The sequence below is a fragment of the Rhinopithecus roxellana genome, chromosome 18 (assembly GCF_007565055.1).
Source record: "Rhinopithecus roxellana isolate Shanxi Qingling chromosome 18, ASM756505v1, whole genome shotgun sequence".
Taxonomy (NCBI): Eukaryota; Metazoa; Chordata; class Mammalia; order Primates; family Cercopithecidae; genus Rhinopithecus; species Rhinopithecus roxellana.
In genome coordinates this window covers 27,194,084-27,221,022 of record NC_044566.1, presented here as the reverse complement: position 1 = coordinate 27,221,022, position 26,939 = coordinate 27,194,084, and the positions used below count along the sequence as shown (strand labels likewise).

Below are 26,939 nucleotides of genomic sequence, written 5' to 3'. Positions count from 1 at the left end.
AGCAATGCACAAAAGCAAAGACAAGGAAAGTAAGCATTTTTTTCTTTATTCTTGAGTAAAACATAAGTTATGGCAATTTTTTCTCTGTATCTCAGAAAAAAGAAAATACAGTTTTAGTGTGTCAACCTTTACTGGCTGGTTGTAGATCTATTTGACTTTAATCACCTTTTTTGGAGCAATTTTAATATGTTTTATATATATACACACACACACCAGGCTAACTTGCTAAAAAGGCTTTAGAATTGTTTCATTGGGAACACAACCAAGTTCCTGAAAGAAAACAAACCTAAGAAACAAAATATCATACAAATTCATAACAATGTAATTAACAGTTTTTTAATTTGGTTGGGTGTTTCTGCATATCCCCAAGCAATTGCATATATCAGTTGCTTCTTGTGCAATTTTAACTCAGAGTGACAAAACTATTTTTGAATTCTAATAGATAACACTGGCTTTGTTTTACTTTTGCAATTCATTTGAATCCCAGATATGAGCTTTATTTTTTATAATTATGCTAGGGTATAAAATCTTCATTCTGTGCCCTTGAGTTTTAGTTAGTGGTTATTTTTGTTACTTTGAAGTTAGAAGTCAGTCACTCAAGAGAGACACAGCAGCACTCCCCTTTGAAAGTCTCAGCTATGTACTGTATTTTATCATCAATATCATGCTTTTGACTTAAAAAATAGAAAGCCCAAAGTACCAAAAAGAATTCCTTACTTATGCACCACATGACATCCCTTTATTTAAAAACAGAAAGCTAATATTTGGAGCAGGAATCTGTAGTGATATTGGGTCTACGCTTCTAGTTATTGTTACTTTCATTATTCCTCAGTAATTTGGTTCATAGGGCAGTAAAATATAGGACACCATGAGACTCATTTTCAGCACAGCAAGCAGTTACAGGGTTTCACCATTCAACTTGCAACAGCCTTACTGTGCAATGAGAAATACATTTCCCCGCACCATGATGAAATTGATGCAAGTAAGACCACACTCAGAAGACAGTAATACTGAAATAGGTAGGCTGGAGCATCTGTCGTTAGGTAGGTAATAGAAAAAAGAAAAAAGTTAAGGATCTCATACAGGTCAGTTAATTTTAACAGTGGGGACCGCCTAAGTGAGATCATTTAAATCCTACAGTTAAAAAAAAAAAAACTAGTTCTTGTTGACCAAATTAATAATATAAATGTTAGATACTGTTTTCAACAGCAGGCAGCTCTGAGTAAGGTACATATGATGTAATTCAGATTATCTGTTTTTCTTTTTGACTTAATGTGCTAAAATGATTTGTGCAGAGTGGAGGTGGTAGTTTACATCCCTAATCCTTCTAAAGCCATTTCAACAGTTAAATTCAGCCAACAGTCACTGGTCACAATGCATTCCTTGAGGAAGGTACAAAGTTGAGATAGGGATTCACACATCCACTTACTACTCCCACAAATATGTAGCGGGGACCCTGCTATGTTAAAGCACTGTGCTAGGAACTGAGGTAGTCACAGGAAGTGGCAGTCATTGAGCCTGCTGTCCCCTGGCTGACACCAGGAGAAGGAATGACATAAACCAGGTGGCTGATCCTATTTCTATATGGCCATGTACAGTGATTACAGCACTGCTTTCAGAGACAGACGGACCTGGATCACAACCCAGGCTCAAATCTCAAATTCTTACCTCTCACATGCCTTTCAGAAAATCGTTTCTCTGAGCTTTAGTTCTTTTATCTGTAAAAGGTCAATAGTAGCACCTACCTTGCAGATACTTTTAGGATTGAGATAATCTCTGTAAAATGCCAAAGAAGGTGTGTAAATAAAGGTTCTCATTTAGATGAGGATGGTAAGTTTTAAATGGGCAAGGAAACCAATTAGTAGCCCTTTAATCAGGTCACACTCTTCTATTTATGACTTGAAAGATGTCAAAAATATGCTGGTGCTAACCACCAGTGGGGCTATATCCTGTCTTGGAGCTCAATCCTTTTGAATTAAGACCTTGTGTTCTGTTAAAATAACATGCATAGACATTTTCAGTCATTAAACATCTTAATATAAATGATTTCATTGTGTCCTACATGGAGGACCCACGTGACAAGGTTGTCAATTGTGTGCAAGAAAAAGGGTAGGTCCAGAGAATACAGCACTGTTATCATGAATACATTGGATCTGCACAGTCAGGAGTATAACGACCCAGAAAACATGGGTAAGGAAGAGAATAAAGAGAAAGAGAGGTAGCAGCAAGAGGGAAGATGGGCATTTTTAAACTAACACTGACAAAAAAACTATTCTAAAAATCTTACGTGCGTATCTCACGTGGTACTTTTGCTATTCTTATTAGGCAAGTACCACTCATGCTCCCAGTTTACAGCTGAGGAATTTGAAAAAGAGAAGTTAAATAACTTCCCCCAAGATGCACAGGTAATGTTACTGACAGAGCCAAGATGCACACAAAGGCAGCCTGACTCTAGAACCCTCTTCAGCATGGTCCTACACAGGTGCATTCAGCTCTTTAGCCACATTACTAGTTTGGACTTTATGACATTTATCCAAGATTCTCAAAGTTCTTTGTATGTGTAAGTCCACCGTGAGTCGATGAGAAGGCCCATTTTTACCTTAGGAACTTCATGAGACTGCAACACAAAGAGCAGCAAAGGAGAAATAAAATCAAGAGATTCTGTGTCCTAGCACTTTTATGGAGAATGTCTAAAGTGAGTACAATATGTGCTGATACCTGGGAAAAGCATTTTGGAAGCTCTTTATTAGGAAGAAACCATTGTTTATTTTTAAGCACAGCTGTTAGAATGTAGTAAACAGTGTTCTCGAGACATAGCCAGACATTGCTACTTAACAAAACAGGACTCACCAAATCCATTTACTTGGTAATAAATGGAGACGGAACACTGCAACCTACCAATTTACTTTCTGGCAGGAAGTACAGCTTGTGGTTGTATTTGAGGCTGGAAGCCCAAATTTCAGCAGGAATTTCCATGATGCAGAAATCTGGAGACATGAGTAGTGGGGTGGAGGTGAAGGGAGCATGTAGAATTTCTTATTTAAGCACAAAGGCAGCTTATTGTATGGGAATTACATTTTTCTCTTCCTATTATTTCAGTTCTTTGGGGTTGAGTTAAATGAATTCCTCACCCTGGAGACCAATATGTCATTTATAATTTCTGGCTTCAGCTTGGAACCATTTGTAAGTCTTATTACCACTAATGTTTCTTTTCGCCTTCTAATAACTTGAACTGGCAGAGATAGGATGTTAGCTTACCTATAGAGAGGGACTGAAGAATGAAAGACAGGAATCAATGAACAAAAGGGGCCTTTTTCATACCACGAGACCAATGTTGCCTTTTACTTTTCATTAGTGTTCTGACGGATTCAGGAAAATGGATGAGGAAACTAGCACTTCCAAAATGACTTCCAGGCCTATTAAAACATCAAAGCCAAAATATTGTTTCAGAAATAAGCTCCAGATGAAAGTTTAAAAGAATACATACCAAAAAATGTTTTTCTTCATATTCACGAAACCTAAGCCTCCCATCTTCATAGTGTTCTATGTTTTTATGTATTGAATAGCTTGTAATCATGTCAAATATGAGCATGTGGCATTCATATAGAGACAGACAATCTAAAACACAATTCTTAATCATTCAGTATCACTCTAGTCTTTTCCAATATGAACAGGGTAAAAGTTGAAGTTGTCATGCAAATTAAAATAGAGGAAGAACACTTCTACAAGACAATTCTTTTGGAAATTTTTATTGTCACAAAAATGTTCCCAAACACTGGAATATAAAAGGCACACAAACACATACAAGCATGAAAGGAGCTAAGAACATATAGTAGTGAAGAACTCTGCTTGTAGAAAAACATACTTTTATTTGTAATAAAGACTTTCATTTTTTAGAACAGTTTTAGGCTCATAGCCAAATTTAAAGTACAGAGATTTCCCATATCTCCGCTGTCCCCACACAAGTATAGCTTCCCCCATTATCAACATCCCCACCAGGGTGCTACATTTGTTACTATTGATGAACCTACATTGACACATCATCATCACCCAAAGTCCACAGTTTCATTAGGGTTCATTCTTGGTGTTGTACAATCTATGGGTCTGGACAAATGTATCCATCATTATAGCATCAAACGGTAGTTTCACAGTCCTAAAAATCCCCCTCTTCCCTATTTACCTATTTTTAAGTATATAGCTCTATGTTAATTTCTTTCAAATAAAAGTGATTCAAGTAAGAATGAAGCCTGATTTTAATTAACTTTTTAATGCATAGTAAGGTTGGTATGAAATCGGATATGCAGTTTCGAGCTCTTTGTGACCCTGTGGGTGCTCTCCTGAAGAGTTTACGTTAGCAACTCCAGTCCATTCAAACATCTGAATATTGGTAGAGACTTTGATATTCAAAGTTGGCTGACGCTTTCACAAGAATGGGGACACGTGTACCTTCTCTGCTAATATTCCCTTGTGAGCAAAGCTGAAGAGTTGAATCCTTTCCAGGGATGCAGTTACGCCCTCTGCAGCTGGCAATGGGAGGTGTCCACAGAGATTCCTTATTCTAAGGTCTGTATGGGACTAGAAACTGCATGTGCCAAGTTGTCAGGGACACTACTCATGTGAAATATTTGGTGGTATTGCCCCAGATAGACAGTTCCCAGACCATGTGTACTGATTTTTCACCCAGAAAATGTGGTCACCATATGTTCAGATTTCTATGTTTTACTAGTTCTATTTCCTCCCCTCTCCCTTTCTTTAGCAGTTTATGGTTTCTTTTCCTTGACAAATTGCCAAGTCTTAATTTAGAAAACAGACTATGTGTAAAATAACCATAGTGAAGAAACCAAAACAAAGAGAAAATAAAGCAAAAAGAAATAACACATCAAAATATTTTCCATCACAGAGGTATGACCTGTCTTCCACCTTCATGACATAAGCCCCTAAAGCATTCAAGGGCAGCAAAAATCACTGAGAGGACACCAATCTATGATATCTACATTTTTTTTGTCTGTTTGGTGAGGTGAGGAGACTTGTTCAATTTTCTAGCAAGTCAGCTTCCTTACAAAATAAAATGAAGTAACAGGCAAAGAACTGATAAGTTGAGCATTTTCAGAAAACACATTTTCTTACTCCAGTTCAACCAAAATAAAAAGCAACCATCTTGAAGTAGAAAAGCCCAGGAAACTTTCAAATCTTGCCCAGTATCTAAGCGTCTAAAGAGGATTTCACAGGACTGTTCCCCTGGGTCATTCCTTTTTCCTTTGTCTCAGCCAAGTAGGAGGAAAAGAAAATCTCTCCCTTCCTGTCTAGATTATATGGTTTATCCTCCTATTTAATGAATAAAAAGGAAAGAGAAACCAGAGCATCCCCTGACCAGGTTCTTCCCATTTATTCAACTCCCCAGATACTTATGACTCTCCCCAAACTGCACTGTTACATCTGACACCTGCAAAATCTGCACTGTACCCTCAGCTGGAGGCCTCTGCTAAGGTCAGTTCATGGACCTAATCGAAGAGTATAGATTCTCTGTTCAAGATAAAGTTCTTGCCTATTCTGACTCAATAAGACTTTATTTATTTGCCTAAATCCCACCTCCCTAAATTGAGGAAAGACTTGGTCTTACAATAAGACGAAATGGAGTACTTCCTGTATCCTAAAAAACTGTCTCCTTGTCCCTAGCTTACCAATAATATTAACCTACCTAGGCGTGTGTGCCTGTAAGGAAATGGCAAGGATGAAGGTATGGACCAGAAGTCAAAAGGAGCCTCTGGCAGGTGTGTTTGACATGGTGCAGGAGAGGTTGGTGCTGTTCACCAGATTGTTCCAAAAGAAGTGGCAACTCATCAGCTCTTGTAGCTTCTCGTAGGGAAGGGAGTTGCAGGAAATCACCCTCCTCACTTCCAGGCTACCTTCTTCTATCCTTCCTCTCTCTTCAGGCTCACAAGGTACTCTGATGACTGGAAGGGCTTTCCAAGTGACTCTATTCTTGAGGTAGTGTCCTGAATAAATAGGGGGCATAATCACCAGAAAGGAATGCCCTCCTCCCCTCCAGCCTTAATTTCTGCTTCTAGTTTCCATGACTGACCGATGGTGTTGTGACTGGTGTCAGTTCATCTCTGAGATCGTGATGTGTTTAGAAGTACTGATAATGCTGAGGTCTTGGAGCTATGAGGATGAAAACTGAACATCCTGTCTCACTTCAATATATTTACCAAGGTTAGGTGGCCTTAAAGATAAGAAGCCTATTGATGAAGAGCCAATGACACATGTTGGCCTCTCAGAACCAACACTTCCCTTCAAAGGTCACCAAATAACACCAAATACAAACTTTATCATCCTCTTCCAATCCCTTCTTTCCTTGCTTTATCCTTTATCTCTCCAGGTTAGTCATCATTCTACTAACATGCCAAGAACATGCACATCCCTATCCCTTTCTTTTTTTTATTTTATTTATTTATTTATTTTTTTATTATACTTTAAGTACTAGGGTACATGTGCACAACGTGCAGGTTTGTTACATATGTATACTTATGACTTGTTGGTGTGCTGCACCCATCAACTCGTCAGCACCCATCAATTCATCATTTATATCATGTATAACTCCCCAATGCAATCCCTCCCCCCTCCCTCCTCCCCATGATAGGCCCCAGTGTGTGATGTTCCCCTTCCCGAGTCCAAGTGATCTCATTGTTCAGTTCCCACCTATGAGTGAGAACATGCGGTGTTTGGTTTTCTGTTCTTGTGATAGTTTGCTAAGAATGATGGTTTCCAGCTGCATCCATGTCCCTACAAAGGACGCAAACTCATCCTTTTTTATGGCTGCATAGTATTCCATGGTGTATATGTGCCACATTTTCTTAATCCAGTCTGTCACAGATGGACATTTGGGTTGATTCCAAGTCTTTGCTATTGTGAATAGTGCCGCAATAAACATATGTGTGCATGTGTCTTTGTAGTAGAATAATTTATAATCCTTTGGGTATATACCCAGTAGTGGGATGGCTGGGTCATATGGTACATCTAGTTCTAGATCCTTGAGGAATTGCCATACTGTTTTCCATAATGGTTGAACTAGTTTACAATCCCACCAACAGTGTAAAAGTGTTCCTCTTTCTCCACATCCTCTCTATTTCTCCACATCCTCTCCAACACCTGTTGTTTCCTGATTTTTTAATGATTGCCATTCTAACTGGTGTGAGATGGCATCTCATTGTGGTTTTGATTTGCGTTTCTCTGATGGCGAGTGATGATGAGCATTTTTTCTTGTGTCTGTTGGCTGTATGAATGTCTTCTTTTGAGAAATGTCTGTTCATATCCTTTGCCCACTTTTTGATGGGGTTGTTTGTTTTTTTCTTGTATATTTGTTTGAGTTCTTTGTAGATTCTGGATATTAGCCCTTTGTCAGATGAGTAGGTTGCAAAAATGTTCTCCCATTCTGTAGGTTGCCTGTTCACTCTGATGGTAGTTTCTTTTGCTGTGCAAAAGCTCTTTAGTTTAATTAGATCCCATTTGTCAATTTTGGCTTTTGCTGCCGTTGCTTTTGGTGTTTTAGACATGAAGTCCTTGCCCATGCCTATGTCCTGAATGGTACTACCTAGAGTTTCTTCTAGGGTTCTTATGGTATTAGGTCTAACATTTAAGTCTCTAATCCATCTTGAATTAATCTTCGTATAAGGGGTAAGGAAAGGATCCAGTTTCAGCTTTCTACTTATGGCTAGCCAATTTTCCCAGCACCATTTATTAAATAGGGAATCCTTTCCCCATTTCTTGTTTCTCTCACGTTTGTCAAAGATCAGATGGCTGTAGATGTGTGGTATTATTTCTGAGGACTCTGTTCTGTTCCATTGGTCTATATCTCTGTTTTGGTACCAGTACCATGCTGTTTTGGTTACTGTAGCCTTGTAGTATAGTTTGAAGTCAGGTAGCGTGACGCCTCCAGCTTTGTCCTTTTGACTTAGGATTGTCTTGGCAATGTAGGCTCTTTTTTGGTTCCATATGAACTTTAAAGCAGTTTTTTCCAATTCTGTGAAGAAACTCATTGGTAGCTTGATGGGGACGGCATTGAATCTATAAATAACCTTGGGCAGTATGGCCATTTTCACGATATTGATTCTTCCTATCCATGAGCATGGTACCCCTTTCTAAAACTGGTATTGCTCTCTTGAATTCCTTAGGACTGTCTCCAGGAAGTCACGGGGGAAAAGAACTTTGAGGAGAGATTCAATAGTGCCTATTCCAAGTGGGTGGAAGGAAGGTGGTACCATTAAGTGAAGTGAGATACAGACAGAGAGCAGATCTGGGAGGCAGCAAGACATGGTGGGGTTAATTGGTTCGGGGCCCTGTGGTCTTTAAAGTATCTATGAAACATTTCAGAAAAGACACATGCAGCAAACAGCCCAGGCAGAGGTTGGAAATGGTGACTGATACATGAGAACCATGAAAATAAAGCTGTGATTGGGAGGCCGAGGTGGGCGGATCATGAGGTCAGGAGATCGACACCATCCTGGCTAATATGGTGAAACCCCATCTCTACTAAAAATACAAAAAAAATTAGCCGGGCGTGGTGGCAGGTGCCTGTAGTCCCAGCTACTCGGGAGGCTGAGGCAGGAGAATGGCATGAACCTGGGAGGCGGAGCCTGCAGTGAGCCAAGATCATGTCACTGCACTCCAGCCTGGGTGACAGAGCAAGACTCCATCTCAAAAATAATAATAAAAAATAAAAATAAAGCTGTGATTGATGAAAAGATTTCCAAAGGAATGAGAGTAGAAAAAATAAGAATGAGGACAGAGTTTTAATATACAAAAACAGGGCACAAAAATGTAAGCAACACAGTAAAATCCACTCAAGAAAACAGACAAACAGGAGAACCAGGAGACTTCCTAGTCACAGAAGCCAATGGGGTATCCAAAAAGTAGAATCAACAGTTTGAAGCGATACCAAGACCCTAAGCAACAGAAGAACTGGAAAAAAAAATGACTAGACAGGGGAATTTAGAGATAGAGGAAACCTTGAATAGGAGGCAACATAGTTAACTGTGGAGCGGGACTGCCTGGGTTTGCATCCTGCCACATCCTTGCTAGCTGTGCCAACCTGGGCCAGTTCTTTACACTCTCTCTCTGCCTTAGTGCCTCATCTGTAAAATGGAGATTATGACAGTGCCTATTTCAGAGAGCTGGCTTGAGGATCCTATGAGTTAGCATATTTAAAGTACTGATACCACCACCTGACACAAGCTCTATGTAACTATTTGCTATTATTTAACATTATGACATTTCAAGGAACCACAATGTATATTATGGTTATTATATTATACTGTAAAAAAGAGTTTCAATAAACTGAAGGAGAAAGACAGAACACTATCTTTAGTAGGAAGATAAGCACAACCATTTTTCCTTTTGACTTTCTCCCACATCAATACTAAGGGTGGGACGAAGAAATACCAAATTCAGGGATAGTTGCAGCATAAATACTAGTAACACTGAAACCACAGCTCTTGTCAAATACTGGAAAACTTCAAAGCCTTTATAGATATTTCTACTCTGACTGAAAACATGGAGTAAACATCTGTCTGATGGTACACTAGGTACCATCAGGTACATTTTTTAAATGTCCTTAAAGTACTTTTTAAAAATTTCTTCCAACTCTGATTATACAATTTGGTAAATCGAGTATCTATCAATTTTAATCTTTAACTTCATCACTAACATGGCTTTCAGAAGTAAATATTGCATCAAAATAAACTTATAAAGTAATTTACTCATACACCACGTCATTACTTTGAGAACAAATTATGCTTCCACAGATAATTGTGCTTTAACTCTGGCCATCAATCATCTTATAATTAGTAAAGAAAGTGGTTCTTCTCCCTAATTGTGTAAATTATTTCATCTATAAATAAGAAGTAGAAAATAAAGGAAGGATTTATTGTAAGGAATATAAGGTACTTTTTTAAATAAAAAAAATGAGCATAGTTTTTAGTTTTCTCAGCATTTGGCATCATTCGGTTGGTGTAGTATTCCACTGTATTCTTATTTCATAGCCTCACAAAGCTTCCATTCACATCAAAAGTATGCTCAAGACCCTAACCTTGACCATGAAAGTTCTCTTTGTCTTTATGATTACAGCTGGTAGCGCTTAGCTGGCCATCTGTTATCAATTATTCTATTTAGCATCGTAGACTATATTGGCCTCCTCCACAAAGTCTTTCAAGTAAGATTTAGTTGGAAATTTTTTTCTTCTTTTTTCATTTTGAAGGAAGAAACTAAGTTAACAGAAGTTTTTTTTTTTTTTAAGACAATTAATAAATTATATTTAGAAAGCAAAACAACCAAGACTATCACAAACAAGTTACCAACTGAACATCTCATTCCCGTTTGTGCCCAGTTAGGTGTACTAGGTACTGCAAAGTTGTGGCTTGCCAATTTATCCATGTCATGCTCCACCTGCCATCCCATCAAACAATCTTAGTGTCTCCGTGGCTTTATTTTTAAAGTATGTTTTTGAACTTCTAAAAATTTGTGTCAAATTTTAAGAATTTAAGTTGAGTAGATGAATCTGCTGTTTGAGAACCTCTCGTGTAAGGAAAATAAAAACTTTAAGAGTCAAGCCCCTGTTTGTAAGAATACAGACTTAACTTGGGAAGCAAAACTCACAAACATGGAATGATTAGATATCAGCAAAGTATGAAGCAGTGGGAAACTGTCCATAAATGCAATGAGAGTGGAAAAAAGGGAGGTCAACTATGAGAAGCATAAGCAAACATTCACCTTATTGGAAAGGAATTAAGGATGAGAAGAAGGGCTTTCTATGGTAGGAAGACAACTTGAGAGAAAAATCCCAGCAATATTGTTGCCAAGACAGGGCCCAAAAGGAGCCTTGGAAGATTTCCAGGAACTAGTTCAAGCAACAACATCCTTTAAATGGGTCACTTTCAGTCCACAGACTTCTCTTTTCATCTCAAACAGGAGAGTTTACTCTATAACTTGGTATGTTATGTCATTTAATAGTTCTACCAAATTTATAAATTAAACAAGAAATTTCTCATATGGGCAATCTAAAAAATGAAAACTTAAAAATGTTTGTCCTCAACCAATGAGAACAAAGATACAACATACCAGAATCTCTGGGACACATTTAAAGCAGTGTGTAGAGGGAAATTTATAGCACTAAATGCCCACAAGAGAAAGCAGGAAAGATCTAAAATTGACACTCTAACATCACAATTAAAAGAACTAGAGAGGCAAGAGCAAACACATTCAAAAGCTAGCAGAAGGCAAGAAATAACTAAGATCAGAGCAGAACTGAAGGAGATAGAGACACAAAAAACCCTCCAAAAAAATCAATGAATCCAGGAGTTGGTTTTTTGAAAAGATCAACAAAATTGACAGACCGCTAGCAAGACTAATAAAGAAGAAAAGAGAGAGGAATCAAATAGATGCAATAAAAAATGATAAAGGGGATACCACCACGGACCCCACAGAAATACAAACTACCATCAGAGAATGCTATAAACACCTCTACGCAAATCAACTAGAAAATCTAGAAGAAATGGATAATTTCCTGGACACGTATACTCTTCCAAGACTAAACCAGGAAGAAGTTGAATCCCTGAATAGACCAATAGCAGGCTCTGAAATTGAGGCAATAATTAATAGCCTACCAACCAAAGAAAGTCCAGGACCAGATGGATTCACAGCTGAATTCTACCAGAGGTACAAGGAGGAGCTGGTACCATTCCTTCTGAAACTATTCCAATCAATAGAAAAAGAGGGAATCCTCCCTAACTCATTTTATGAGGCCAACATCATCCTGATACCAAAGCCTGGCAGAGACACAACAAAAAAAGAGAACTTTAGACCAATATCCCTGATGAACATTGATGCAAAAATCCTCAATAAAATACTGGCAAACCGGATTCAGCAGCACATCAAAAAGCTTATCCACCATGATCAAGTGGGCTTCATCCCTGGGATGCAAGGCTGGTTCAACATTCACAAATCAATAAACGTAATCCAGCATAGAAACAGAACCAAAGACAAGAACCACATGATTATCTCAATAGATGCAGAAAAGGCTTTTGACAAAATTCAACAGCCCTTCATGCTAAAAACGCTCAAGAAATTCGGTATTGATGGAATGTGCCTCAAAATAATAAGAGCTATTTATGACAAACCCACAGCTAATATCATACTGAATGGGCAAAAACTGGAAAAATTCCCTTTGAAAACTGGCACAAGACCGGGATGCCCTCTCTCACCACTCCTATTCAACATAGTGTTGGAAGTTCTGGCTAGGGCAATCAGGCAAGAGAAAGAAATCAAGGGTATCCAGTTAGGAAAAGATGAAGTCAAATTGTCCCTGTTTGCAGATGACATAATTGTATATTTAGAAAACCCCATTGTCTCAGCCCAAAAGCTCCTTAAGCTGATAAGCAACTTCAGCAAAGTCTCAGGATACAAAATTAATGTGCAATAATCACAAGCATTCTTATACACCAGTAACAGACAAACAGAGAGCCAAATCAGGAATGAACTTCCATTCACAATTGCTTCAAAGAGAATAAAATACCTAGGAATCCAGCTTACAAGGGTTGTAAAGGACCTCTTCAAGGAGAACTACAAACCACTGCTCAGTGAAATCAAAGAGGACACAAACAAATGGAAGAACATACCATGTTCATGGATAGGAAGAATCAATATTGTGAAAATGGCCATACTGCCCAAGGTTATTTATAGATTCAATGCCATCCCCATCAAGCTACCAATGAGTTTCTTCACAGAATTGGAAAAAACTGCTTTAAAGTTCATATGGAACCGAAAAAGAGCCCACATTGCCAAGACAATCCTAAGTCAAAAGGACAAAGCTAGAGGCGTCATGCTACCTGACTTCAAACTATACTACAAGGCTACAGTAACCAAAACAGCATGGTACTGGTACCAAAACAGAGATATAGACCAATGGAACAGAACAGAGTCCTCAGAAATAATACCACACATCTACAGCCATCTGATCTTTGACAAACCTGAGAGAAACAAGAAATGGGGAAAGGATTCCCTATTTAATAAATGGTGCTGGGAAAATTGGCTAGCCATAAGTAGAAAGCTGAAACTGGATCCTTTCCTTACCCCTTATACGAAGATTAATTCAAGATGGATTAGAGACTTAAATGTTAGACCTAATACCATAAAAACCCTAGAAGAAACTCTAAGTAGTACCATTCAGGACATAGTCATGGGCAAGGACTTCATGTCTAAAACACCAAAAGCAACGGCAGCAAAAGCCAAAATTGACAAATGGGATCTAATTAAACTAAAGAGCTTTTGCACAGCAAAAGAAACTACCATCAGAGTGAACAGGCAACCTACAGAATGGGAGAACATTTTTGCAACCTACTCATCTGACAAAGGGCTAATATCCAGAATCTACAAAGAACTCAAACAAATATACAAGAAAAAAACAAACAACCCCATCAAAAAGTGGGCAAAGGATATGAACAGACATTTCTCAAAAGAAGACATTCATACAGCCAACAGACACATGAAAAAATGCTCATCATCACTCGCCATCAGAGAAATGCAAATCAAAACCACAATGAGATGCCATCTCACACCAGTTAGAATGGCAATCATTAAGAAGTCAGGAAACAACAGGTGTTGGAGAGGATGTGGAGAAAGAGGAACACTTTTACACTGTTGGTGGGATTGTAAACTAGTTCAACCATTATGGAAAACAGTATGGCAATTCCTCAAGGATCTAGAACTAGATGTACCATATGACCCAGCCATCCCACTACTGGGTATATACCCAAAGGATTATAAATTATTCTACTACAAAGACACATGCACACATATGTTTATTGCGGCACTATTCACAATAGCAAAGACTTGGAATCAACCCAAATGTCCATCTGTGACAGACTGGATTAAGAAAATGTGGCACATATACACCATGGAATACTATGCAGCCATAAAAAAGGATGAGTTTGCGTCCTTTGTAGGGACATGGATGCAGCTGGAAACCATCATTCTTAGCAAACTATCACAAGAACAGAAAACCAAACACCGCATGTTCTCACTCATAGGTGGGAACTGAACAATGAGATCACTTGGACTCGGGAAGGGGAACATCACACACTGGGGCCTATCATGGGGAGGGGGGAGGAGGGAGGGATTGCATTGGGGAGTTATACATGATATAAATGATGAATTGATGGGTGCTGACGAGTTGATGGGTGCAGCACACCAACATGGCATAAGTATACATATGTAACAAACCTGCACGTTATGCACATGTACCCTAGAACTTAAAGTACAATAAAAATAAATAAATAAATAAAACAAACAAACAAAAAAATACAAAAATTAGCTGGGCATGGTGGCGGGTGCGTGTAATCTCAGCTACTCATGAGGCTGAGGCAGGAGAATCGCTTGAATCTGGGAGGCGGAGGTTGCAGTGAGCCGAAATTGCGCACTACACTCCAGCCTGGGCGACAGAGTAAGACTCCATCTCTAAATAAATAAATAAATAAAATTAAAACTATTTTAATAATAAAAAAAAAAAAGAAAGAAAATGTGGCACATATACACCATGGAATACTATGCAGCCATAAAAAAGGATGAGTTTGCGTCCTTTGTAGGGACGTGGATGCAGCTGGAAACCATCATTCTTAGCAAACTATCACAAGAAGAGAAAACCAAACACCGCATGTTCTCACTCATAGGTGGGAACTGAACAATGAGATCACTTGGACTTGGGAAGGGGAACATCACACACCGGGGCCTATCATGGGGAGGGGGGAGGGGGGAGGGATTGCATTGGGGAGTTATACATGATATAAATGATGAATTGATAGGTGCTGACGAGGTGATGGGTGCAGCACACCAACATGGCACAAATATACATATGTAACAAACCTGCACGTTATGCACATGTACCCTAGAACTTAAAGTATAATAAAAACTAAAAAATAAAAAAAATAAAAAAATAAAATGAAAATACAAAGTACCATGAAACAAAGTTAATAAAAAAAAAATAAAAAAAAAAAAGAAATCCATGTTCTTTTATGGTTCATTATGTACGATTGCAGTCTATTTTCAAAACATGTTTATGCTTCAGGTTTTATTTTCCTGGCATCATGCTGCACATAATAGCAAGCCCTGCATCGCTTCAAGGAAAAGCTGCTTCACACCCTCCCTGGCCAGGGTTAAGAGAAGATTCTGCCTACATAGTCTGGTCTGGGAAGCAGCCTGACTCTGGCTATGTTTACTGGCCACAGATCTGAAAGGGCATATACTTTCTAAGAGACTGCTGATGCTCCCTGCAGGATGTTTAATTCTACTCAGAAGTTGACTTTAAATGACCTAGCTGGTAAGAGAGGGGGCTCTGTCAGATCTCAGAGTCTTTGTCCATATTTTCTGCGCCAGCTTTGAGAGTGGCGAAGAAGGAAGAAAAGAGGGTGTTGAGAGTCAACTGCCGAGAACTGGCACATTTCACTTGTTTTTCCCCGAGGAAGTCATGTGCTTATTTTTAACAATGCCTATTTTTAAATAAGAGTTGTTTTCTGAGAGTAATTTATTTACAATCATGTAATTTTTAAATCATTAAAAACCAAACTATAAAAAGTGTATCAAGAAATGCTTACTCCCGTGTCTCCTTATATCTTATTCTCTAGTCCCCCACAACAACTTTACTCATTTCCTACATACCCGCCAGATATTTTCAAATCAAATACCATCACATTTAAGTGTGTTGTCTTATTTTTGTGCTTTCTTACATACAAGTTAACATACCATAAAAAAAATGATACAGTGATTATGCTAATTCCAGAAAAAATTTAAAATTGCATTGGTTTAGAATAGACTGAACATCAGTACAGAGAAAACTCCCTGCCCGGCATCACTGCTAAACTCGCCAGTGGATGAGGTTTTCTTGTTGGGGGCTGAGCTGGGGAGTGGCCATCACTACTTCTGATGACTGCTCACTCGTTGTCTGAATTGCTGAGAAATCTGTGCCAGAATCTCCTCCATGCTTCTCAAGCCTGTGACTCCAAACTCTACATTAGACACACCTAGGACCTTGTAGGACATTCCACAGATTATATTCTACTCCTATCAAACACCGGAATTTTAAGACAGAGTCTTGCTCTGTTGCCCAGGCTGGAATGCAATGGTGCAACCTCGTGTCTCTGCAACCTCCGCCTTCTGGGTTCAAGTGATTCTCCTGCCTCAGCCTCCCAAGTAGCTGGGATTACAAGCATCCGCCACCATACCCAGCTAATTTTTACATTTTTAGTAGAAATTTGGTTTCATCACATTAGCCAGGCTGGTCTCGAACTCCTGACCTCATGATCCACCCACCTCGGCCTCCTGACGTGCTGGGATTACAGGCATGAGCCACCATACCTGGTCCCATGCTTTTTACTTTTTGATTACTGCTTATTACTGCAATTTTCTTTCAGTCTTTCCTTCTATGACCCAACTGATGAATCAGCAGAAATATCACAAATAAGTATGTTAACATCTGAATGTAGTTTGCCAAATTCAGTAAAGTATGTTGAACAACTCCTTAATGTGTTTCCTATAGTAACCTGTGTTACAATAGTAGTCATCTTTAAAATGCAAAAGGAAAAATAAGACTTGATCAAAATTCTGTTCCTTCATGCAGAACAGTCACTAATGACTTACCAGAAAATTCAGTTCAGGCCCAGGTAACACAAATGCCTTTAAGTAAATATGCCTGTCAATGATTACTTTTTTATCTTCAACAATTGTACCCACGAAATAACTTTTCTAATCAATGAACACCAGCAATTTGAAATATGACAGTTAAATATAGTTTTACTTAAATTATTAATTCTCATTACCAGACTATAGCAAGTAGCAGTGTATGTTTTACATTACTGACATGTTAAGGAAACATTTGACATGCACATTGTTTTGTACGATATTCATCAGTAAACGTATGGTCAAAATGCCTCAGAGTCAATCTAACAAAAAATTCTACCCATTTGCAAATCTCTAGTACTTATGTTAATCTTTCAAGTATGTCTTTCTTCTCAATAAAATTGAAGATAAAATTGAATGATATGTAATATTTTAGGTATCTCTGCTATGTTTAAAGAATGTATTTTGGCTAGTGTTATTCTTCTGTCAAACTCACTACTTCTATGGGGTTTTACTATAGGATTGGTTCCCATTTTACTTGCAGAAAAGCTGAAGCATAGACAGTATCTATACCAAGTCAGTAAAGGTAACAGTAATTTGTGTAACTGATATCAATCTTCACTGTTGTAAAGAAGGGTAGTGATAATTATTATGACCTTTAATGGTTAAGATGCCCATCTGTGAGCTTTCTCATCAATGATATCAACATGGACTATCTATGATAGAGACAGGTATCCTGAAAGGAAACAAAGATAGGTTCTTGACCCTTGGGGAACTGACACTTGCAAAATCACTATGGCATCACTGTGCAACAAGAATAGCAGAAGGCCAGGAGATTGGTTTGATAAGATTCTAGTTCTGGCTCTTCCTTGATATGATTTTAGCCAAATAGTTCATCTCTTATTTTATATTCTGAAAATGAGGAGATTAGGTTATATACGCTTGCTTAGATCTCTCATAGCTCTAAAATGTCAATGGATTTAGATACATACACATACACACACATACACACACACACACACACACACACACAGAGAGAGAGAGAGAGAGAGAGAGAGACAAGTCAACTTATGTTAGGTGTTGAATCACTACAGATACTGAGGACTAGAGAGATTCAGAGTAAAGATCAGTCACCACAGCCTGGCCAGACTCCCAGGAAGAACACAGGCTGGGTTGAATGATTGAAGCTGGATGGGGAAGACACAGGACCTAAACTTGTGTAGTGAGGTGGGCTGGTGCAGAGTCTAGGTGCAGATTCTGGGCGACCAAGAACAGGGCCAGCTGAGCAGCAACAGTGACTTGATGCTGACCCAGCAGCCCTTAAACCCAACTTGGTCAGGCTGTGCCCAGGTGCTGAGCCCTGGATCACTGTACTGAGGGTGCCGATGACTCCAGTCAAAGGGAAAGAATTATAGAAGCTGAGACGAAGCAGTTCTTAGCAGGTTATTTCCCTCACATCATGTTTACTGCATGATTACTGGCACATAATTTTAAACGGAATATAAATAAAAAGCCACATTCTATTTCACAATAGAGTATGTAACCTTCACTTTTTATTTAAGCAGTTACTCATTCTAGATTTTATTTTACTAAGTGACAGAAATACACAAAATTCTGGGAAAATACTGATTTAGAAATGAGATGAAAGATTTAAGGAAATAAGCACATATGTATTCTTTTTCCAGGCCCAAATCTTTCCCTATAAAACTGAGAATATGAGTATTAGGTGTGATTTTAAAATTCTACAGTAATATACGATTTTATTCAGGATTTCCGGGCCTCTAACCACCTCAGGTCAGTTCCTACATGTTCAAGCTCCCACCCAAGGGTGAATATTGGATATTTCCAAGCTGCTGGTCTCAACCCTAGCCCATAGTTGATGAATGAGCCCTGCCATGTATAGGAGCTTTAGCCCCACCCTTACTCAGGCTGCAACCTGGATGCTATCCAGCTTGTCCCAAGTAAACCCTTAAGGTCTCTATTCCCTCAAACTACAGGCTTATGTTTCAGCCTTACTGTGTGGGCCTAGTTCCTGTGACAGAGCTTCTTCTCTCCTTCCTAATTGACACTCAAATTCCCCCACTGACTCCTCAATTTTGCCCTAAACTGCAGCTTGGTTGTCAGGAGTTATATTTAATCTGTGGCAATCCCCTATTTCTAGGAATAATAATGTAAGAGGCTAGAAGTTTCCAATTAAAAAGGTTTCTACAGCCAATATCCATTGCTTCACTGACAGCTCCTGTCCATATGTTTATTCTGGCACCACCAGGAAGCAGCCTTTAGCTAGGCTCAAGTGTGGCTTCAGGCGCCCATTAACAGCACATAAAGTTCTTGAATTGTTTCTTAGCTCTCAGCAACCATCAGAATCTGTTTCTACTGTTAGTCATAGTCTGTCCCCAAATCTGACTGTGTCAGCAGCTCTTATAGGGTTCTGAATCCTTAGTATCAACTCTGGAGAAGAGGCTACTTACTCTATGCGTTTCCGTAGTCATTCCCTACTGCTATATTTAAAATTGCCACAAACATAGTGTCTTAAAACAACATTAATTATGTCAAGAGTCAAAAGCCCACATGGACTCAACTGAGTTTTCTGCAGAGGTAGAAATCACGTTGTTGTTTGGACTGGACTCTTATCTGAAGGCTCAGAAGAAGAAGAATTCACTCTCAAAATCACGTTGTTCGCAGACCTCATTTCCTTGCAGCTGTGGGTCTGAGGTCCCTTTCTTTGCTGACTGTCAACCAAAGTCCACGCTCATCTCCTAGAGGCTGCCCATATTCCTTGGCTCATGGCCTATCTTCAAGCCAACAACAGCACACACCTCCAATCCCACTCACACATCGAATCTCTGACTTCCTCTTTTGCTACCAGCCAGAGAAGTTTGTCCTTAAAGGTTCATGTGATTATATTAGGCCCACCTGGATAATCTCCCTTTTTAAAGTCAACTGTGTCATATGCTATGGGCTGAATTGTATCCCCCCAAAAAATATTTGTTCAAGTTCTAACTCCCAGTACTTCTCAATGTGACTTCATTTGGTAATTGGCTCTTTAAGAAGGAACCAAATTGAAAATGATGTCATAAGGGTGGGCTCTAATCCAAAATAACAGGTGTCCTTATAAAAAGTGGAAATTTGGACACAGACACAGAGAAGGAAGATGATGTGAAGATACTCAGCAAGAACCCCATGTAAAGACAGAGGCAGAGATTGGACGGCTGTGATTGCAAGCCAGGGAATGCCAAGTACTGCCTGCCATCATCAGAAGCTAGGAAGAGGCAAGGAAGGATTCTACCCAGATTCTCAGAGGGAGCATGGCCCTGCCAACATCTTGATTTCAGGTATCTTGCCTCCAGAATTATAAAGCAATAAATTTCTGTTGTTTGAAGCTATCTAGTTTGTGGTGCTTTGTTACAGCAGCCCTAGAAAACTGATATACCATATAACACAACACATCAAAGAAGTGGTTTCTCATCACATCCACAGATTCCAGGCATTAGTGGGTGTGTGATCTTGAAGGACATTCCAAGAAGTTCTGCCTATGATGCTGATGCTATTCGTCTTTAAAGAACTTGTTCAAAGACCCTTTGTTCTAAGTCCCCTCGACATTCCCTCCTCAGACCACACTTCTCTTTGCTCTTGAGACAGGAGTAAGATCCAGTGGTTCTTCCTTGCCTTAGGGTATTTTTTTTCTCAACTTCCTTAAAGGACTTCTGTTTGGTTGAACTGTTGCTATTACTCACTCCCAGCAAATCCAAGTATAGACACGGAAAAGGCTCCCAAATTCTTCAGGGGTTCCATCACCACAAGTTAGAAAGAACTATGTAGTTCAAGTACCAGGAGGACTTTAGATAGCTCCAAGGTGTCCAAAATAGCTTTGTGAATGAAACCCTAATGACGACTCTGGATTACACATAAGTAACTCATCTATGGCTAATACATTAAGAAACTGTTTCTCCTTAAATGACCTACCACTTGCACAGCTGATTCATTTGCCAAATATAATGTTTTAATCAAAGCAATTTGTTCTTAGTTACCTTTCTTATTTTGAACCAAAATGCTGAGGTCTGAGCATTGTCTTGCACATCCCCATACCTCACTGTAACTCCACCCTACCTCTCCAAAAAGGATTTGAGGTTTCCCTGCAGCCATGTAAGCTCCTATAGTAAACAGAGTGGACTTTTTCTGAGACAGGACTTCTGAGTTCCCTTTTGATCTCCAATCTTTTCATTTTCTATCTAAATATGGATTGTTCTTCTTTCTACAACTTTTCTAGCACTGAACAACACTGCCCCTCTCCTTCTGCATGAATCTCTGCTAAACATTTTCCCTACATTGAACAATGCATCATTCTCTATGAGAAACGCAGTATTCAATCATGATCATAAATTCTGTGGGTTCAGGGCCCAGGGATCTGCCTCTGACCAAAAAGCCTTTCTCAATGGGCTAGTTGGGAAGGAACCAGTCACTTCTGTGGGTCATCAGGCAGGACAAGCTTGTCAAACATTACTACTCCATTCTAGTGCATGACCAGGGAATCCAAACTGGTTCTCCCAAGGACTCAGAATATGTATAGTGTCCTGTTAATGGAAGCACTACTGATTTTCTAAGGTGTAGGCTTTGATTTTATGTGTAAATACCAAGTATTCAATGAGAAAGTTCAGTGTTTAACCAAAACTTTACTATATATGGTAGAAAAGATTATCTTCCTAGTGATCTCTATTTTAGAAAATGTATATGACCCAAAGTATGGCAGTCACTTCTTGCAAACAATTTTTTCTCATGAATATAACACACTAACAGAAAATTGTGCTCCAGGAAATATCACAAAGTGAAAACCTACATAATCACTACCAACATTAAGAAACAAAATATTCCTCATGGTCTTCCCCAATAGCTACCTCCTTCTTCCTCCAGAAAGGTAACTTATATCCACGCTTCTAATACTCTTCCATAGTTTTCCCTTTGTGATTTTTTTCTTCTTTTGTTTTTGCAGTTTAATATTATTATTGTGAGATCAATCCTTTATGTGCTTATTTTTATTGCTGTATATTATTCCATTCTATTTATTGCCTCTATTGTGAAGCACATTTAGATTCATTAAGTTCAGGCTATTACAAATACTATATGGAGGTCTGCTTTCAGCTTCAATGGGTAAAGAGCTTGAAAGCTGTCACTTTCATTTTTACACAAGTGAAAGCGGAGGCCTGGCATGGTGGCTCACGCCTGTAATCCCAACACTTTGGGAAGCCAAGGAGGGAGGATAGCTTGAATTCAGGAGTTTGAGACCAACCTCAGCAACATGGCGAAACTCTGTCTCTGCAAAAAAATACAAAAAATTAGCTGGGTGTGGTGGCACATGCCTGTGGTCCCAGCTACTTGGAAGGCTGAGGTGGAAGGACTGCTTGAGCCCCGGAGGTCAAGGCCACAGTGAGTTGTGATGGTACCACTGCACTTTAGCCTAGATGACAGAGACCCGGTCTCAAAAAAAGAAAGAAAAGAAAAAAGCTGGACACACCAAAAATCAACAACCTTTCTTAGACCCAGCAGAACACAGAGGTTCCAGAGTAAAATACCAGCCCAAGATTTGGAGAGATAAGAGCGCCCAAAAAAGCACAACTGAGATTAGCTTACTTAGAATAGAATCCACTAGAGCCATACATTGGTAAGTGCAACCAAATGGCAATTTTGCCAAATTGGTGGAGACTGAGTGTGGATTAACCTGGGAGTAAGAAATATTTTAGGCCTCCCACAGTTTCCTCCAGGAATCTCACTAGGTTCTCATGGTAAGGATTTCAGAATGGTCCCCTTGTGGTTCTGGTAGGGAGGAGGGAAAGAGTAATCACTGAGAAATACACCCAGAGACCTTTCCACAGCAAAAGCCGTCTGTCCAGGGGAAAGAACATTGCTAGAGCCCTCTCCCAGCTGGAGAAAAGGCATTCCTACACACTCTTCCCTGTACAGCCTTCCTCCTCCTGTCTCACCTGACTTGGCAGGGGTGTACTCAACAGGGATCACAGCCTCAATGAAGTAGACTGTGAATGCTACATCCAGAGAAAGGAGTAGAGGGTAAAGAGGTAGAAAGGCCCTATCACTGCAGAAATACTTATGAAGTTCACAGTCACGAGACACAGGCCCACTACAAATCTGGGATTTAATTGGAAGATGGTACAATGTTTCCCCACCCCCACATTTTACCACCACACCAACAGGGCACGAGTGTAACAGTGCATTACAGTTGAAGAATCTGCAAAAAACTGACTCTTTTTGAGCAGGAGTAATTAGGAAAGCCTGAAGTCAAGAAAGGAGACGAAAACAAAAACTAGAGGCAATTGAAGCCTCTAGCACCTATAGCCAGAGCAAACATTAAACACAGCCCAACTTCTACAAAGATTAATACAAATCTCACACTAAACGCCTAGTTACCTCAATTCCTATAACTGATATAAATGTCCAACATTCAATAAAAAATTATAGCCGGGCACGGTGGCTCACGCCTGTAATCCCAGCACTTTGGGAGGCTGAAGCGGGCAGATCACGAGTTCAGAAGACAGAAACCATCCTGACTAACATGGTGAAACCCCATCTCTACTGGAAAAAAAAAAAAAATAATTGCTGGGTGTGGTGGTGGTGAGGTGGTGGGCGTCTGTAGTCCCAGCTACTCGGGAGGCTGAGGCAGGAGAATGGCAGTAACCTAGGAGGCAGAGGTTGCAGTGAGCCGAGATCGTGCCACTGCACTCCAGCCTGGTGACAGAGCAAGATGCCGTCTCAACAATAAATAAAATTGCAAGGCACAAAAAATGGTAAGAAAAAAACAATCTGTAGAAACAAAGCAATTACCGGAACCAGAGATACGACACGGATGTTAAAATTATCACATAGAGAATTTAAAATAGCTATTTAAGGGCTCTGATAGAAAAAAGTAGACATGAAAAAAGTAAATGAAATAACACAAAGGTAATATAATCAGAGGGACTGAAACCAGTAAAGAATCCAAAGGAAATGCTACATGTCCAAAACACTAACAGAAATGAAGGATGCCTTCAATGGACTCATGAGTCACTGGATATGGCCAGTGAAAGAATCAGTTAGCTTTCAGATATATCAATATAATGAAAAAACAACAAGAGAATATCCAAGGACTATGAAACAATATAAAAAGATTTAACATACACATAACTGGACTCCTCAGAGAAAGAAGCAGAAGAAATATTTGAAGTAACACATAATACTGGTATAAATATTTTTGTGCCTATCTCTTCATATACAGGCACATGCATATCTACCTTTTGGAGTTGCGTGACGTCCATTTTGAAAGATAATGGTAAACTTTGTGCCAAAGTCATATCAGTTTACAGATCCACCAACCATATGGGAGTTCCATTCCCTCCATGTCCTCACCAACACTTGGTATTCTCATTCTCCTTGATTTTACCCTTTCTGCTGGTTGGGTAATATTACTCATTTTGAACATCCTCTTTGGTGATATAACTGTTTAAGTATTTTGCTTTCTATTTCACTGTCGTTATTGATTTGTAGCTCTTTATAGATCCTACATATAAATACATTTTCAGACTACTTCTTATTCACCCTTACTTTGATGACAGTCTTGTCCCTTCGGTCCCACGGAGCTATCAAAAGTTCTGCTATGTTTCTCAGGCTCTCTACTGCCTCCCTTGGAATCAACAGATATCCTTGGCTGGGAAACTGATCCGAGTGCTGAGCTTTCCCGTCTGGATGTCTTCTTATTCTAGATCTTGACCCCATAATTCTTTACTGCCCTGCGAGCTCACCGATGCTTTCAAGCAGATGTCTTCCTTTTCTTTCCAAGTTTTCTAACTATTCTCAGTGGTAGGGTTGGACTGAATTATTTTATCGGCCATTACCAGAAGTAGAATTCTCCTATGAAAGTGGCAGTCACTCTGTTTAACCTCCTTTCCACTCAGGTATGAAGAGCATAAGAGTATGCTCATGGCTCAGCATGCAAACAGATGTAAACTTGACCCTAGTATTTTATCTTCTTTCATATTAGGCTAAAATATTCTTATACATTGTACTTAGTACTCCAATATTTTGACTTTTAGTTTACCTTTTCTGAGACAGAGTCTTACTCTGTCACCAGGTTGAAGTGCAGTGGCACAATCTTGGCCAGTCACACCAGTCACAGTGGCTATTACTGAAAAGTCAAAAAATAACAGACCGTGAGGTCAGGGACAAGGAAACACGTATACATTGTTGGCAGGAGTGTAAATTAGTTAAGCCATTGTGGAAAGCAATGTGGCAATTCCTCAAAGAACTAAAATCCTAACTAGCATTTTGCCCAGCAATCCCATTATTGGTCATATGCCCAAATGAATATAAATTGTTCTACCATAAAGACACATGTACACATATGTTCACTGCAGCACTATTCACAATAGCAAAGACATGGAATCAATCTAAATGCTCTTCAATGGTAGCATGGATAAAGAAAATGTGTCTATGGCCAGGTGCAGTGGCTCATACCTGTAATCCCAGCACTTTGGGAGGCTGAGGCGGGCAGATCGCTTGTGGTCAGGAGTTTGAGACCAGCCTGGCCAACATGGTGAAACCCCATCTCTACCGAAAATACAAAAGTTAGCCAGGTGTGGTGGGGGATGAGGGTAGTTCCAGGTATGCAGGAGGCTGAGACGGAAGAATTGCGTGAACCTGGGAGGCGAAGGTTGCAGTGAGCCGAGATCACGCCACTGCATTCCAGCCTGGGCAACAGAACTAGACTCTGTCTCAAAAATAAAATGTGTATATATACACCATGGAATACTATGCAGCCATAAAAAGAATATGATCATGTCCTTTGTGGCAACACGGATGGAGCTAGAGGCCATTGTTGTAAGCAAACTAATGCAGGAACAGAAAAACAAATATTACATGTTCTTACTTATAAGGCAGAGCTAAATGATGAGAATTCATGGACACAAAGACGGAAAAAACAGACACTGGTGCCTATTTGAGGGTGGAGAGTGCAAAGAGGGAGAAGTTCAGAAAGAAGACCTATGGGGTACTATGCTTAGTACCTGGGTGGTGAAATAATCTGTATGCCAAATCTCCATGACATGAGTTTACCTGTGTAACAAACCTGTACATGTACCCTTGAACTTTAAGTAAAAGTTAAATTTAAAAAATATAGCTATAACTTTGCATCTTTTAAACAAAGGAGAATTAATACTAGGAATGAGATACACAATCGAAGATTTAAGAGTTCAAACAGGGTGTAATGAAGCAACGTGAGACTCACAATAGCAACTAATACTTCTAAGAGGAAGGAGGTAATATGTGAGCAGGGTCAGGAAGCTGGAGTCATCCACTTGGCATTATCTTGGCAAGGGCTTTCTAATAGACTTAGGTCTACAGAAGGTGGGAATGGTAGCAGGTGCTGGAGCCACAGGAAAAAAAAAAATGCAACTGGTATACAAGACATCACAGGAAGCAGTCTTCCACCAATGCCCTTTTTCGGCTGAATCTATCTAGAAGGGCAAGAGTTTGGGAAATTTAGTTCCTGGTTCAGTGTTGAGCAGAAGATCAGATAACCAAAGGACAGTTGACCAAGTCGGAGGACAAAAATAAAAGGAGACAAGGACGCTATTGCAGTAGGTCAAATGAAAATCATGGCAACTTGGACTAGGAGGGTAGAGAAGGAAATGAAGATAAATGTAGTCAGTATATTTGGTTTTTTGTTTTTTGTTTTGTTTGGAGACAGAGTCTTGCTCTGTCACCCAGGCTAGAATGCAGTGGCACAATCTCTGCTCACTGCAACCTCCGCCTCCCAAACTCAAGCGATCCTCCTGCTGCAGCCTTCCAAGTAGCTGGGAGTACAAGTGTGCACTATCACACCTGGTTAATTTTTATATTTTTAGTAGAGCTAGGGTTTCACCATGTTGGCCAGGCTAGTCTCAAACTCCTGACCTCAAGTGATCTGCCCACCTCAGCCTACCCAAGTGCTGGGATTATAGGTATGAGCCACTGCACCTGGCAGTCAGTGTATTTGAAGTATAATCAACAGAACTCATTGAGGAACAAGATGTAACAAGAAAAAGCACAAGCTTAGGAATAACTCCTAGATTTTTAACTTGAGCAACTAGAAGGAGAATGATGTCATTTACTAGAATGAGAAAGACTAATCATGGGAGTTCGGATGTGCAGGAATAAAATTTCTATTTTGGCTTTGTTAAGTTGAAATTGCCAATTAGACATCTATGTAGAAATTTCCAGTAAGTATTGGATATGTAAGTCTGGAACTCTGGGGAACT

At 39.5% G+C, this 26,939-nt stretch overlaps 1 long non-coding RNA gene across 1 annotated transcript in view; it reads right to left on the bottom strand.

Annotated features, from left to right (window-relative positions):
* The window catches only part of LOC115894595, a 69,418-nt gene that overhangs the window by 8,542 nt on the left and 33,937 nt on the right, over nucleotides 1-26,939 (bottom strand). Inside the window, exon 2 of the long non-coding RNA XR_004054730.1 lies at nucleotides 3,259-3,416. This is a non-coding gene — a long non-coding RNA (uncharacterized LOC115894595). The remainder of the gene's footprint in view (nucleotides 1-3,258; nucleotides 3,417-26,939) is intronic.